Raw genomic sequence first — 17,509 nt, 5'->3', positions numbered from 1 at the left:
TTGTCCAAATTCGTTTTAGGCTCTGTGTTCATGTAGTCAGACTGATTTCCATAGTTTGACCTTGCATTTCTTTGCCTCCAAAAGAACTTGTTATCGAGGGTGACAGTAGCATCAAGTATTTCTCAGATTTTTGTACACTTCATTCCTCACTTCTTAGATTAAAATTTGGAGTTATTTAAATAATTGTCTTGCTCTCTTTGAAACCATTAACTTAGTAATCACTGTGCATTTTCTATGTGCCAGTTGTGATGGTCAGTATCATCTCCTTAGATTTTGATTAGTTCTTACAATGACTAGGTTGAAATTCAAATTTGTCAAAGTGAGATTATGTTGGTGAAAAGAGAAAAGATTTTCAAAATTATTTCAAGTTGGTCTGGCAAGCCTCTTTTGAACTAATTATAACGTTTTCAGATATTGCTAATATTGTAGCTATACTTTCTTAGGTGAGAAAGCTACAGATTATCTAACATCTGTAAATAAATCCAAATCTCTAGCCAAGGAAATTAGAAGCTTGGGTTAAAAGAGGACATCCAGGGCAAATGTTATGATCTTTAAGAAACCACGGATAAGGGGAGAATAGACTAGAGTCAGGCAAATGCAGTTCTCCTTAAAAAAGAGAAAAGGGGAAAAAGAGAAAGAAAAAAGGTAAAAAAGAAGGAAAGAAGAAGAGAAGGGATGAAGGAAGGACCCACAGAACAAAAACTTTTAAAAACTGGTCCAAGAGAGAATTCTAGATTAGATTAATGAAATGATGATCTTTAAGCATGTAAAAGTCTTAAACTAAAAGAATATAGCTAGGCTTTAGCAAGACATATGGCATTGTCTTTTTACATGCTTTTTATCATACAGTTATGTACAGTAGTAACCGATGGAACAAAACTTACTTGTTAAGTGCTGTGTATTCATGGTGGGATATCACACTGTCTCTCTCTTGGCCCTTTCCAGTTCAAAGACTTATTAATCAACAAGTTTGATAAGAATAAGCAAGGTGGTTAAGAGGACAGGTTCTGGAGCCTGGTTGTCTGCTTCTGAAACCTGATTCTGCCACTTATTATCTCTGTGACCCTAGGCAATCTACTTAATCCTTTTGTATCTCAATTTCTTCATCTTTAGAATGAGAATAATCGTAATATCATCTTATAATTTTACTGTGAATATTAAGTGGGTTAAAATGCCTAAAATGCTTAGAACAGAAATTGGCATATGAGAAGTGCTAAACATTACCTAATATCGACATCAATAATAATAATGATATGCTTATAAAATTTACTGAAGAGAAGTTGGGAGAAACAATGATATTGTGAGATATAAATGAATATAGTAAACTGACACTAAAAAAATAGTATTAAGACAGACAAATGTGAGGTCTGTTGGGGCTCAGAAAATAATAGCTCAAAGTATGGCACTTCAGCATGCTGAGTATTGAAGGACATTGTGGGGCTGGCCAGTTGTCTCAGTTGGTTAGAGTACAGTGTTATAACACCAAGGTCAAGAGTTTGAATCTCCATAAAGGCCAGCCACCAAAAAAATAGAAATAAAAATAAAATAAAGGAGATTGGAAGGGCTCAGAAACAAAGTCTGTAACCTCCTACTGTAACCCACCCTTCCTTCTCCCCTGAAGCGAGTCTAGGAACCAGAATTCTTCCTCCCCAAGGTAGGTCATGAAAATTAGAACCCCTCTCTCCCAAAGCCAGCCATAAAATCTAGAAAGGTCATTTTCTCCCTTCTCCCTTCTCCTTTGAAGACCCTCATTCCAGAGAGGTCCTGCCTCATATCAGGGAAGAAGGGATGGTACACAGACTGGCCAAGAAGAGTCTGAACAGACAGGACTTGCTGAGTTCCCCACCTTGGTGTATTACCATTAGGTCATCCCCTCTTAATCCAGTCACATTTCTACATGGCTGTCCATTCTTCATAAAACCTAAACAGAAAAATAGACAGTTCTCAGTTCTTTGGATCTTGATTTCTGAAGGCTCCTATGTCGTGTAAAACTTTGATTAAATAAATTTTCTATACTTTTCACTTGTTAACCTGTCTTATTTTATAGGAATATTGGCCATGACCCTTATGATGGTTGAGGAAAGGTATACATTTTCACTCCTCCAGGTCCCATTCCCAAAAGCTAACTGGGTTATAGCCGACTTCCTTCTCAAAAGGAGCCATTTATTCATTGGTTCTTAAGCACCAGCCAGGTACAAGTCATGATGTAAGGTTCTGCTTAAGAGGAAGAGCAAAAGCAAGAGGGAGATTTAATTTGAGGTGGCATCAGTGGGATAAGTGGGAATATGTTTTCTGAACCAAGTAATCTGCTGCCCTGATCAATCACGTCTTGAGTACTGGATTCAATTCTAGCTGCCACATTCTAAGAGAGACACTGGCCAATTACCAAGTGCCCAAAGAATATCAGTCAGGGTGGTAAGGAGATTTGTAACCATGACTTATAAGAAAGTGTGAAGGAATTAGGGATGTTTGGACTGGAAAGGATAGGGGTAAGAAGATTAACAACAAGTTTGCTAGAATAGTCTAAGTCTATGGCTGTTGTCCCAGCATAATTGCAAATTGTATTCTTTTTCACTTTCAAAAGTGTCCCAGTTTGGACAATGAAAATATAATCTCTCTAATGGCTTTCAAACATTTTAAGAGCTTTTATAAAAAGGATGAATCATACTTATTCCTCTACCAAGTCTCATATTTGTATGTGACAGCAATATAACTTGAAATATCTTAAGCAAACAAGAGAGGCTTATGTCTCATACAACCAAATTATGGAGAAGGCAGAGGAAGGATATAGAACCAGAGTGTCCTCTCTCTCTCATTCTCTTGCTCTCATCCCTATTTTTGGAATAGACATATTCTCTTACTGTTGCACATTTCATTGGACTGTCATCCATCATGCATAACATCCACAGAGAAAAGGAGGCTTCACTGTCAGCTAAGACTGAGAAACACTTGAAAAGGGCTTTGTCTGCCTGTGCTTGGGTCATGGACAAGATGAAGGGTAAGGTGAGAAGGCATGCAGGGCAGACTAAAATAATAATCACTATAAACAGCTATTAGCCAGTGATAGGTACAAAGAAACAGATTCCAGCTCAATGCAACCATGGGGGCAGCCTCATGAACATGAGTTTCTGATCACTGAAGGTATTTAATTAGCAGGTGGGTGACATATTATGGAAGGATTCAGGTATGGGGTTGAAAATTTGACTAGAAAAATTTTAGATTTTTATGCAATACCAAGATGCTTTACTTCCATAAATTTTCCTTTTTTTTTTTTTTTGCATACTTAATTACAAATAATTCAATTTCAAGTGTAGAAAATGAAGTAATCACCACTTTTAAAAATTGCACTGCATCCCAAGGGATCCAAGGATTGCTGCAGAAGTATTGAAATTGACCCAATAAAACTACATAATAAATTTAAATAGTGTTCTCCAGGGCCACTTTGTGTTCTGCAGTTCTGTGATTCCATAAAACCAATCATGGCAAAGGGAGATCATTTGCTTCTGGGGTGCCGAGCATAACTTGAATTATTCAAAAGTCACTTTGAGCACCTGCAGCAAGGGAAACTTTTTGAACCAGCAATGGTGGGAGCTGTAATCATGGAATAAAAATGTTAGCAAGATTTGATGAGACATCCCCGCACTTTGTTCAGTCTGTCTCAAACATTACAAAGCAGGGAGGTGCTACAAGAATCTTTAGTAATGTGTATTGTAGGGCGGCCATGATAAAGTACTGCAGACTGTGTGGCTTAAACAATGGAAATTTATTTCCTCGTGGCTCTGGAGGCTACAAGTCTGAGGTCAAGGTATGGGCAGGGTTGATTTCTTCTGAGGCTTCTCTCCTTGTCTTGTAAACGGTTGTCTTCTGGCCGTGTCTTCACACGGTCCTCCTTCTGTGTGTGTGTCTGTGTGCTAATCTCCTCTTCTTAAAGACACCAGTCTGATTGGATTAGGGCCCAGCCTAAAGACCTCTTTTAACTTAATTACCTCTTTAAAGGCCTTATCTCCAAATACAGTCACATCTGAGGTTTTGGGGGTTAGGATTTCAACACATCAATTTTAAGGATACACAATTCAGCCCATGGGATATGCTAACCACTTTGTTGTCAGAATTTCTGCTTCAGAGATTGTTTATATTTCTTATACTTTGCTTTGAATTCATACTTTTTCTTGTCCCACCTTTGGTGGAAATGGAGAATAGATCACTATATTCCCCACACAACAACCTTTCATTGGTTTGCATGAGATCATTCAATCTCCTCCTCAGCCATCTCTTTACTCCTTTTGCCTCTTTTTTTTTTTTTTTTGCAATGCATCCTACCTTCCTGTGCAGAGAACCGTTTCATGGTTCTCAGGTGCTGCATTTCTGTGGAGTGCGCCCAAACTCAGGCTTGTTTTCTTGCCAGTTAAAGCTACATCACAATCTCTATGTTTATTTGCCTCATGGTTCAGTGTGACTCTCTCATCTAAACAGTTGCTCTACAACTTATATATTCTGTAGTCTTCTACCTGAAAGGATCTCACTAGAATTTAAATAATATGTTGTTCACAGTCGGTCGTGGTAATTTTAAATTCTATCTCATAGTTGAATTAGAAGCTATCCTTTCATCTGTTGAAACAGAAAGGGTGTGTGAAAACTTTCCTCCCCATCATAAGGGTCATAGCTAATACTCCTGTAAAAAAAGACAGGTTAGCAAGAGAAAAGCGTAACAAATTTATTTTATCAAAATTGTATGTGACATGGGAGCCTTCGGAATGAAGATCCAAAGATACAGGAAAAACTCCCCATTTTTATGCTTAGGTTTGATGAAGAATGGATAGCTGTGTAGAAATATGATTGGACAAAAGAGAATGATCTAATAGTAATAGACTGAGTGTGGCAACCCAGCAAATCCTGTCTGTTCAGATTCTTTTTGGCCTCTCTGTGTGGCATTCCTTCCTCCCAGATGTGGGGCAGGACCCCTCTGGAACAAGGGTCTTATGACCTACTATCAGACAAGGGTAGGTCAGACAGTTTATTTATGGCCTGCACCTACCAAGAAAAGTGGGAGAAGGTTGGAGTAATATTTCTAGTTTTATGGCTGGCTTTGGGGAAAGGGGGTTTGAGTTTTTGTGATGTGCCTTGGGGAAAAGGAATTCTAGTTTCTATGGCTTGCCTTGGGGGAGAAAGAGGAGCAAAAAAAAAAAAAAAAGGAAGGCAGAAGTTTAGAGACCTTGGTTCTGAGGCTGCATCTGAGGACTTCCAGTGTCCTTTAGCTCAAAGCACCGAGTATGCCAAAGCACCATACTTTGAGACATCATTTTCAGAGCCTCACCACATCCAGAAAGTATGAACCACTCAGTAAGTTTGGTTCTGTCACCCCAAATTTATACAAGAGAAAATTGAGGCTCAGGATGGTTAAGTAAATTGTTAAGGTCACACACATAGATGATGACAAAGTTTGGATTTTTAACATAATGTGTCTAAATTGCCGAGTGTATAAACTTTCCACTATATCTCAGGGGATGAGTACCTCCTCCATATTCATTTCATAATTCAATCATTTCCCCAATCTCTCAATTAATAACCTGAAGTCATCTTTCCTCTCTCTCTCTCTCTCTCTCTCTCTCTCTCTTTCGCTCACCATATCTGATCAGTCATCAAGTCCTATTGACTTTCCCTTAACACTTTTATTTTGCATCCTGTTTCTTTCACCGCCAACATCAAGTTCAGGCCCATTTAATACTACTTATTGCCTATTGTAATAGCCTCCCAATTTGTCTCAGTTTGTCCATCTCCACTAATCCACTTCTGCTTCCAAAGCACCTTTTCATTCTGAGGATCCCTCTCTCCCATCAGTCCCTTCCTTGTCTTCCAGTTGCCTAAAGAAATAGTAAGGACTGAATTTTGTCCCTCCCAAATTCATGTGTTGTAGCTTTGACACCCAATGTGATTGTGGTTGGAGATAAGGCCTGTAAGGAGGTAATCACAGTTAAGTGAGGTGGTTAGAGTGGGGCCCCAATTCAATATGACTGGTGTTCTTATAAGAAGAGGGACAGCAGGGATGTGTACGCATAGAGAACATGTAATGTGAGGACACAGAGTGAAGTCTGAAAGTCAGGGAGACAGACCTCAGGAGAAACCAAACCTGCCAACACCTTGGACTTTCAGCCTGCAGAACTGTGAGAAATAAATTTCTGTTGTTTAAGCCACACAGTCTGTGGTGATTTGTCATGGTAGTCAGAGCAGACTCACACAGGCATGAAGTGTAAATTTCTCATCCAGACAATCCAGCCCCCCACATTATTGAGGGGCTGGATTGTCTGGATGAGAAATTTACCTTCCTACAACCTCATTCATGAAAGTACTTCCCATCCCAGTGAAACCCCTTAATACATAGCTCTCTTTCTACTCCAGGCTGTTGTTCCTTTCTGGAAGGGCCTTCTCTCACCTTTTCACTTCTTTAGGTCCTACCTGTCCTTTAGGAATGAGACTTAACCTCACTCCTGTTTCCTTATCTAGACTGTAAACCTCTTGTAGGGATTATGCCTCCAAATCAGTATCCCTTGAAGGACCTGGTGCAGGATCTGCCTTTGGTGCCCAACAAGTGTCTGTTAATTTAGTCATTAATTTATCCAAATTGTCATTTCTTTGATACTTGCTCCTCTATTGCAATCTTCTGGATGTTTCATGGCACCACAGTTGTAAAAATGTTAAAGCCTGGATGATAACAACAGTGAGCATTACCTTCAGAAGAAGTGTAGGCTGTCATCTACAGAGAATTTACTCTCATCCTTAATATTTAGAAACAATGGAATCATGAAACAAATTTCTTCCCAATAATAAGCCTTTCTGCCATAATTCCATTTTCCGGCTAAAGCCGGAATATCCACCCATAGCAGCAAATAAGAGTGAGCTCTTACAGGCTAGATATGAATGTTCACTTCCTCCTTTCTTTTAACAGCTGAAACCCTGAAGGCTTAAGAACACTCATCAGTGGGTCTGAGGTATGTGTAGTTAAGGAAGTTGTTTAGAAGCCTGTTAAGTCTTTTCTCAAAGGCAGTGCATAAAATGAACTTTCCACTTCTCTGCAGTAACCAAGAAACCCAGTCATTAACATAGGAAAGCCTCTTGTTTGCATTTTTTAACAGCTGACATTTGTACCTTTTGGAGGAAAGTGAAGGGCATCTCATTGCTTCCTTGTTTAAATCAGCCTGAAAATAATGGGGATGATAGGGAAGCAGGGCTAATTTCCTTTGTCTCCTATTCAGCAGATAATGGTGGTCTGCCTAGGGTGTTAAAGGCCAGGCAGCCGTGGTGACCCGGAGATGACTTCATTCTTCCGAGGTTTATCAAAGGCTCCTGTCAGTCAAACTCATGCTGGGAGACTGGGGAATGGCCATCTGGCTCGCTGCTCATCAGAGAGGAGAGAGCAGAGTCAGAAGGTGAAAAACCTTGCTGTCAGTTCTGAGCCAGGTGGAAGGGTAATGCATTCGGAGCTAGGTTTAGCCCCTTCTGTGCACACATGCACGAGACAAATAAATGTGAGTGTATCTGTGTATGTGAAAGAGAAAGAGACAGAGACACTGGGGAGAGGAGGAGAGACAGGGAAGATGGGATGGAGACTTTTATTCAAGCCAGAGTGATCATCTTGAATCGATTTCAAGTGGGAAGACTGAAGGTCACTCATGCTGCTAACCATGTGAAGAAACCTCTGAATTGTTTCGCTGGTTGTGGTGAGGAAGGGGAGTAAGTGGCTCCCAGGAGGGAGCTGATTTAATTTAAAGCACAAGGTTTCTGTTCTGAAGCCAGAATTCTTTCATCCTGTCCTTGTTGATTACAAGTGCTAACAAGGTATTACAAAAAGCACTACTAGGAAATCTTCCCCTCTCCCTTTACTCCAAGTTAACAGCTCCTGAACTAGGATGTCCTGGGGCCACACAGCAGGGCCTCCCCACAGGGCAGCACTCAAAAAGCCTTCCCTTGTTTGGAGGCTCATATCCTATGCCACTCAGATTGGGTCCTTTTTCACATGAGAATGCAAGGGTGCTTTAACACTTCAAAGATCTGTAAGGACTGAGGCTTGCTTTCTTTGTTTATTTCTTTTGTCCTTCCTTCCTTCCTTCCTTCCTTCCTTCCTTCCTTCCTTCCTTCCTTCCTTCCTTCCTTCCTTCCTTCCTTCCTTCCTTCCTTCCTTCCTTCCTTCCTTCCTTCCTTCCTTCCTTCCTTCCTTCCTTCCTTCCTTCCTTCCTTCCTTCCTTCCTTCTTTCCTTTTTCCCTCTCTCCCTCCCTCCCTTCCTCCCTTTTGCTGTGTTTGAATGTCCCAAGTTCATGTTGGAACTTTATCTCCAATATGGTATTTAAAAGGTGGGGCCTTTAAGAGGTGATTGGATCCTGAGGACTAAGCCCTCATGAATGGATTAATAGGCTAATGGTTTAGCTGGTTATTGGGAGTAGACTGGGGGCTTTATAAGGAGAGCAAGTGAGCACACTAAAGAGCTCTTCCTCTTCCTCACCGTGTGATAACCGAGGTCACTTTAAAATTCTGTGCAGACTCCCCACCAAGGAGAAGGCCCTCACCAGATGTGCACCTTGACCTTGGACTTTTCAGCCTCCAAAACTGTAAGAAATAAATTTCATCTTCTTGTAAATTACTCAGTTTCAGATATCCTGTTATAAGCAACAGAAAGCTAAAGCACCTTCCCTTTCCTTTTCTTTCTCTTTATCGTGATAAAATAAACATCCCCCAAAATGTATCATTTTAAACCATTTTTAGGTGTAAAGTTTAGTGGCATTTAGTTTAGTAGTGTAGTTGTGTGGCATTCATATTGCTGGGCAACCATCCCCACCACCCAGCTCCAGAATTTTTCTCATCATCCCAAGCTGAAACTCTGCACCCACCAAACCATACCTCCGTCCCCTCCTCTCTTCCCACTCCTGGCAACCACCATTCCACTTTGTGTCTCTACGATTTTGACTACTCGAGTAACTCACATAAGTGGAAACATACAATATCTGTCCTTTTGCTACTAGCTTATTTCATTTAGCATAATGTCCTCAAGATTCATCCTCATTGTAGCATGTGTCAGAATTTCTTTCCTTTTCAAGCTGAATGATATTCCATTGTGTGTATATACACTCCATTTTGACTATCCAGTCATCTATCGATGGACCTCTGGGTTGCTTCAACAGAGGCTTACTTTTAAATTATGCTTTTCTCAGATGTCTATCCTCTTCATCCAGTGCCTAGCATTAAATTAGGCCAATGACCTGTAAATATCACTTTTGGGTTTTTTTTAGGTAGACATTGTTGACCTGCATAAAGAACTTGAGACACTGATAAAATATCAGAGAATTTATTCAAGCCAAAATATGTGTGACCGCAGCCCAGGACAACATAGATTCAAGAGGGCTTGAACCGTGTATTATGAATTGCAAGCCAGGTTTCAGTAGTTTTTATAATCACAGAGAAATAGAAAACAAAAGGGAAAGAGGGGATAACACTTTAATCAGTACATCATTTTTTTTTTTTTTGGTTACATAGTATCAAATAAGCTAATGATTGGTTCTCGGTTACATCCTATTGATAAGCAAGAGTTGTAAGCTGTCTTTCAGAATTCCTGAGTTAATTGATCATTTTCTTTGGTGACAGCATTTCTAGCTTCTAAATTACAATGATCTTATGGGAAACATTTTTCAAGTTAGGTGTATGGGGCTGTTGGCTCCAAAGCATTAGGGATCTAGCTCACAGACTTCTGGTTTAACAAGATTAATAAGGAGAGAGAAAAGGGGATCACCGGTTCAATCATTTAGTTGCTGTCAACACAAGTCTTATCTCATTCTGAAGTCCTGTCAGGAAAGTGGGGCAATCACTGTGGTTGGTTTTCTGGCTACTTAAAGTGGAGAGAGGTGTTGCTCCAAAAAGAGCATGGAAGAAAAGTGAATGATGAGGTGAAAAGGGAATATTCCCACAAATTTTTTTTTTAAAAAGTTTTATTATAGAAACTTTAAAAATATGCAAAAATAGAAAGACTTGTTTGATAAACTGCTCATGAACCCCTTAGTCAGAAAAATCAGTAATCAACACGGGATCAACATTTCTTTATCTGGATCCCACATACCACCTCCCCTCCCTGGGTTATTTCACATTTTTTGTTCAACTTTTTATTTTAAAAAGTTCAAACCAGCAGAGAAATTTCCAAGAAAATTGGAGAAGAACTATCATATGTCATTTCTTCACCTAGATTCACCAGTCGTTACCATTTTGCCACCTGTGGTTCATATCTATCACCAATCTGTCTGTCGTTCATCTATCTTCTATCTTTACATTTTTTTCTTGAGCCATTTGAAAGTTAGTTGCACACATGATGACACTTCATCTATTAATACTTCAGCATCTACCTAAGACTAAGGACATTTGCTTCATAACCATGATACAATCATCACACTCAGGACATTTAAACACATGCAATGTGATTATCTAATAAATAATCTATATTCAATCCATATTCAATTTTCCCTGGTTGTGCTAATATAGTCTATTAGAGTTTTGTTTGTTTGTTTGTCCTGTTATAATACCCAGTCAGGGATTAAGTGTGATATTTATTTGTTATTTCTCTATAGTATCCCCTTGACTCCCAGGCCTTTTTTGTCTTTCATGTCATCACCTGTATTGAAGTGAAGATCCTGTAAATAAGTAGTTTAATCTCTGATATGGTAAAGAAATGATTGTGATTCTTTCTGAATCTGATGTCATCAACGATTTATAAATGTTCACATTGTTGTTAGAGAATTGGGGAGTTGAGCATGTCTACAAATTTCTAACTGACTGACACCCAAATATCTCCTGAGATGTTTGGAAAGAGCGAGAATAAGACATTAACTAGTTCAAATAAAGTAGTCACACATTAAAGAAGCATTTCATTTCTGCCTTTTGAACTGTTTCAGAAAGAAAGGCAGAGTTGTCTTTTGTTTCTGCTGGTACATACAGTTGGCTCATTCTAATGCAAGACTAAATAGATTTTTTAACATCCACTAGTTAAATCTTGTAAAACACCAGTCGTCAGGACATTTCTCATTTATATATGAAAGAACTGAATGTGGGACCATTTAGGGTATATGATACCCAGATGGTGAAAAGGTCTCTGATTTCTTGAATACTTCCCAGGACCACACCATCTACTTGAAGTCACTTAAGAAGTATTCTGTTAATAGGCCCAAACTCAAAACCAGTGAGTAAGCAAAATGGTCTCTAGCTATTTATTCTGGATGGTTAAGGCTAGTGAGGTGTCTGAATGCAGTAGGATCTTGTTATCATGTAAGAGTGTATTGTTTTTGTGAATATTATGTACTATAAATTTTAATAGACTTTATTTTTTAGAGCAGTTTTAGGTTCACAGCAAAACTAAGAGGAAGATACAGAGATTCTCCATGTACCCTCTGTGACTTCACAGGTATACCCCACTAGCAACTTCCCCCAACAGAGGGATATTTTGTTACAATTGGTGAGCCTACATTGACACGTTGTATTAGTCAGTTTTCTGTTGTTTATAACAGAATAACTTAAACTAGATTATTTATAAAAAAATGAAATTTATATGTTACATTTTTGGAGGCTGGGAAGTTCAGGATCCAGGGAACATGCATTCTTCTTGGAGGTGACTCTGTATGGAGTCCCATGCAACTCAGGGTGTCACACAGTGAGAATGGCAAGTGCTAACCTTCTCATTTGCTCTCCTTATAAAGCCATCAGAACCACACATGTCAATCCACTAAAACAACCCATTACTCCATGAATGAATCAATATATTCAGGCGGGCACAGTCCCCATAATCTAATCCCCTCTTAAAGTCCCCACCATCCACCACCATATTGAGAGTTAAGTTCCAATATGAACTCGGGGGACATTCAAACCACAGAACAGATCATAATCACCCAAAATCCATAGTTTACATTAGATTTCACTCTTGGTGTTGTACATTCCATGTATAAACATATGGACAAGTGTGTAATGCCATATATCCACCATTATAGGAACACACATAGTGGTTTCACTGCCCTAAAAATCCTCTGTGCTCTGCCTATTCTATATATTACAATTTTTGAGTCAGAAATATTATGTTGTTAAAATGCTCACTTAGGCATTTATAAAGTTCAGATGAACATTTGCAAACTATCTACAAAGTGAATAAAAGCTTTAAGTTTGGCTTTTTTGAAGGAAAAATACACATAGCTGGAATACACACTTACCTACTATAAATCAATGGGCAAAGCTACCCTGATCCTTTGTCCTCACAGTTTAATTAATAATATGAAAACTAGCCTACAAGACAAAGTCTGACATTTTAAAGTTTTATCTGTCACATTTGTGTTGTTTGGCTGTCTAAGAAGAAAAAAAATGTTCAAATTTGGTTCACTTAGCTGATGAGAGAAGTCTTGCTGTGTGTGTCTTGTCAGCTGGAACTTTAAAATAAAAATCCCTTTCTTTTAAAATTCCCCCCACCATGTACCTGAAGCATTACCCTAAAGGACCCCTACCTGTCTGAACCAGCCTTTTAGACAGGGCCCATGGACACTTGCCACCGTATGACATGTACTGTACTCAGTGGCTTTAAAAACAGACAAAATACAGTGAGTCTGTGGGATGCTGAGGTCAGGAAGTAACATCAAAACAGCTTCCAAGGAAAACCCCGGTGTCTGGGAGGAAAGTGAGGAGAGTCTGTCTTCTCAAGAGTTATCAGAACACCGTTGCGTAGACAGGAATAGTGCTGGAAAAGAGAGGAACGTGAACTGAATTATTTACAGAGACCAGGTACTTGCTCATCTGTTTCTGTTTCTGTTTTTTTAAAATTTATTTATTTTAACAAGATTTGCTTAACTAAGCCACGAATTGCCTGCAGTGATTTTACTCTATATGTGCTTTGAACTTACATGGTCAGTCTTTCTATCTCCACGTCTCTTCTTGGAAAGCTCATGGAAAAAACAATGGTTACCTTAATGCCATTGGATGTGTTGTGGGGATTCAGAATAGTTTTCCACATGGTTTTCTTTGACTTACTAAATTTTGTATGCTTTGGGGGTTAATTTCAAGACTCATGGAGCAAAATGTCTTCATGTTTATGTTGGTTTGGTTAAGAGATTTCTTAGTAGAAAGGAGGATAGGATGAGCTGGGTATTTGGACAATATAGGGAATAGTGGGAAAAGTCAGTGGCCCCAAGGAGCTTGGAGATCAGTTCCTATCTTTACCTTTACCTGTTTTGGGTTATTCCCCCCCCACCCCGGCAATGCTACAGCTGAGTGAATGGAGAGGCAACACGTACCCTTAGTCCTTCAGACTGTTTTATCCACAGAAAACCCAAGGACAGATTTATTTCTTCATCACTTATTTCTCTTCCACAACAAAAATGTATCTGTCCTAGGTCCCCTTCTTTCTCATCTAGGTATTACCCTGGAAAATATTAGCAGTAAATAATTATCTAATGAATGATTTCCGATAAGGTACTGATGGCCTAGCAATGGATTGGTAGCTTTTAGCTTCATAAATTTTAAATCGTAGTAGGACTACAGGAGGCACAATATCTCAGTCTAAAGACATCCATGTGGTTTAACAATGGAAGTGCAGAAAAAAAGAATTATATAAGGAAGTCACTCAGACACTAAGGAACCCAAAGTAGGCTGTAGTGGGGTCCCATTATCATAATTTTCTTGCATCAGGTTGGATCTCAGAGACCAAGGCCAAGTTCATCAAATGGAGTGATGTGGATCTAGCTGTGGAGATTGGTGCCATTAAAGTGGAATGTGATGTGAGGGTCATTATCATATTTCTCCAAGACATTAGTGACCTTCCAGCTATATTCCTGAACATCCTATCCCTACACTGTATTGAGTACTGTGGTTCTTTACCCTAATAGTGGAGATAAGAAGGATAATCAGCATAATTGTCCCGTTCTGATACTGGGTATTCCATCCCAAGGGGGATCTATGGCTCAATACTCTTATTATAGCTGGTGTTTAGTTGTCATTCAGATAGATACTGAGGCCTGGCAAAAGCTGAGGGTCTATAGATGACAGCAAATAATTTCAAAGGCAGGCAAGTAGGAATGTAAACTTAAATTATACACGAGTCTAAAATTTCAAGGTATGGAGGAAGGGCAGATGTTATTGTATAAATTTCAGGTCAAATCCAAGATCTAGAGAAGCCAGCAATCAGGCCCTCAAGGAAAATCTGGGAGGGAAGATTCCTGAAAGAAGTATCACAAACTCAGTAATTAGGAGAATGAATGAAATCACTGTACAACCTGGAGAAAAGGTAGGAACACAGTTTTGGAGAGGCCTAACTACCAAATTTAGGACGGGACCAGCCAGGTAGATTTGACACTGGTCAGCAACTGCCCTAGGAGGTTCCACCTCCTGCTCTCCTTGAGTAAGGTTGATCCTGGAATTTAGGTATGTGTGAGTGTTGAGTATTCAGTTAAATAAGGCCAGCTGCTATGTTAGAAGCACAGGAGGATGGGTGTGATAGGGATTCAGGCATCTTTTACCAAATCCAAAGGAATAGATTTGGAGATTAGAAATTTGTGCCCTACATCCAGCTTTTGGGATAGGATCTGGCTTTGCATTATCTCTGAAATCATAACTTATGGGTGAAAAATAGATTCTGCACTATAGACCTTCTCTAACAAGCAAGGGCTCTGACCTCAAGTCCCCTGAGAACCCATCGGGCTCTGGAGGTCTAAGGGACTTTTTGGAGTCTAGAAGGTTCAGTCTCATCACATGAATCTGCCATCTGTAATTCAGAGAGGAGGCTTCTTAGACCCGTCTTTGCTGTGAGTTGGTCCTGCCAGCCTCCTGAGAGGAAGATCCTGAGAGGCAGAAAGGATCTGGGGAATCAGCAGTTGCCTGGGTTTCCAAGAAATGTCTCCATCCTTCAGTTGGTTCTGAAAGTAACAGTCTGTTTCCCTTGAAAAGGGAATGCATGCTGAGTTCTCTTCTCAGCTTATAAATTATGCTGTATTAACACTGGCAACAGTTTCATTTTCGCTGTGTAAACATGAGGCAGCCCAGAATGGGAAGGGGGCTGGAAGGGCCGGCCGCCAAGCCCCAGCAGAGACTGTGAGTAGCTCTTTGAATGTTGAGTGGTGATCATGCTAGCATAGGGGTAGGGGGGTCCCCAACACCTGTCTCCAGCAGCCAGACCTCTTTGAATATGAATACCTCTGCCACTGGCACTGGCTTTGTGTGTGAAGCACATGGTTAAATAAATGCTGTGGTTCAAATAGCCCTGAGAAAGGTTCCTCTTCTCAAAAAAATGTCCAGTGGCTGGCCGTATGTCTGAGATTCTATTATAGGTTCCTTTGTGGGTATTATAATGTAATACTTCAAGAGTTCTCTGATCAACCATAAATACTCTCTATAGGTGACTTTACATATTCATTTCACTAATCCTTTTATTGGCCAAGCAAACATTTATAGATCTTCTGTTGTGTGCAAGGTGCCTCAGTTCCAAATTAAAGTTCCCACTGCCATTATTGGCCAGGAGGAGCTCAGGGTGAATTTCATCAATGATTCCACTTAGCTGACTTGAGAACTGCAACACAGTGTAACTAAAAGTTATGTGAGGATTGGGGTCCAGGGAAGACCATGTAAGAGGATGTGTATTTAAAGGGGCAGGCTCTGATAGGATCTAGAACAAGATCCTGGGCAGCCCAGGGACAGTGTGAGGGCAATGACCAGAGCGTGGGCTGAAGAGAAGGGTTGGGAGGGCCACAGGGAGGAAAGAGAAGTAGAGGATGTAAAAATGGAAAACAACAACAGCAAAAACTTGGTTCAGCTACACGGATTTGTTTTAGAGCCCATTTGTACTGCCATCCACGTGTGGAGTGAGAAGGCCCTTTGTGAACAAGGGAAGGACTTCTAAACATGAAACATCACTATGTTATAATGTATTTTAAAAATTAGAATTCTTCAGTATTAGAAAAGTGAAAATTTTCATTTGAAATATCCATCTGAAATGTGAGGTTTTTTAGAAGTTCCTCTAGGGCAGTGTTTCTTGATCTTTTTAAAGGTGGAACACTCTATCTGTTATGATAGTCCTGCTGCAGGTGATTGAAAATCCAACTCAAGTAGGCTTATAAAATAGGGCAATTATTATCCCATATAAGAAGATTTCCAAATGTAAAGCCAGCTTCAGGATCTGTTGAGTCAGCTGTTTAATAAACTCAGCAAGGGCCCAGTTATTTTCTTCTCTCTATACCAATAATGCCAGTGTTTTATCCCAACAATGATTCCCCCAGTCCTCATCAGATGGCTACAAGTGCGTGCAGGGCTATAATTCTTCCTTGTTCACACGTGGTGGGAGAAAGGATTTCTCATCTAACCCAGAATTTACTTCCTTCCAGTTGGTGTAATAGGCCAACCAGGTTCACATGCCCGCAGGAGAACGGCATCCACTGATTGGCTTCTGCCTGGACTCCTGAATCAGTCAGTAAGAGAATGATGAGATCACATGATTGGCTTGAGGGCTCTCAGCAACTGGAATCAGCTCATAGTGCAGGAAACTAGGAGAGTGAGATGGACTGGCTTAGGAAGTCAGCCACAATGTCCACACCCTCATCAGTGAAGCTACTGTGATTAAGATAGGAGGGGAGGCAGCAGAGCCTCCCGGTCCCCCACCCCTACCTTCTTTTCTCCTTTATCTTTCAAACACCACTTTGTACTTTGGGGGAACTTGTAAGATTTTAGTTTGAAAACCACTGTCAGCACAAGAACATCAACCAAAGAAAACACATGGGTGTGAAGACTGAGTGACTCAGTTTCCCTCAAGAACTTAGAGATTCTGAGTTTGTGACCAGGTCTCTTGTACAAGATTCTCCTTCACTTTTAGTCTGTCATATAAAGCCTTCATCATCTGTGCAAGGAAAATAAACCAGAATAATGATGCAGAAGTTTTGGGAGTTCCTAGCTAAAAACACAGAGGAAAAAACAAACAAACATACAAACAGAAAACAAACCCTGAATCCTTCATTTCTTAAAAAAAAAAAAAAAAAACCAGTGTGTAAGAATCCAAAGTAAAATCTTATGTACATCCAAGAATATTCTATCCTTCATCTGCACTGTGAGAAGATTTTTAGTTTATGTCTCTTAATATTTAAATTTGTCAAAGGAATTTAAAAAGAAACGGTTTGGCTGTAAACTCTGACACACTTTTTAAAAAGTAGTTTTATTTCTTTGAAATCATGGTTTATTAATACAGTCACGGTTCTCAGCATCCCAACAGACTTGTGCTGGCGGCTGCAATGAGTACCAATGAATCCAACAGAGTTCATCCAGCCCATCTGCAGAAGCTGTGAACTAAGTGCTGATGCTGTCATGGGGACTACGCTTTTTATATGTTTATCTGATAAGGACATTGAAAGTGGTTAGTTTTGACCATATTACTAGCAAAATGAGTTTTATGAGAACTCTTTTTCTTTTTCTTCTTGAGAAATCACTCAGGAATTGTTTTGGTTGACCACTAGGATGAACTAAATA

The sequence above is a fragment of the Cynocephalus volans genome, chromosome 5 (genome assembly GCF_027409185.1).
Source record: "Cynocephalus volans isolate mCynVol1 chromosome 5, mCynVol1.pri, whole genome shotgun sequence".
Lineage (NCBI taxonomy): Eukaryota > Metazoa > Chordata > Mammalia > Dermoptera > Cynocephalidae > Cynocephalus > Cynocephalus volans.
The sequence above is the reverse complement of the archived record's forward strand: the minus strand, read 5'-3'. Positions refer to the sequence as shown.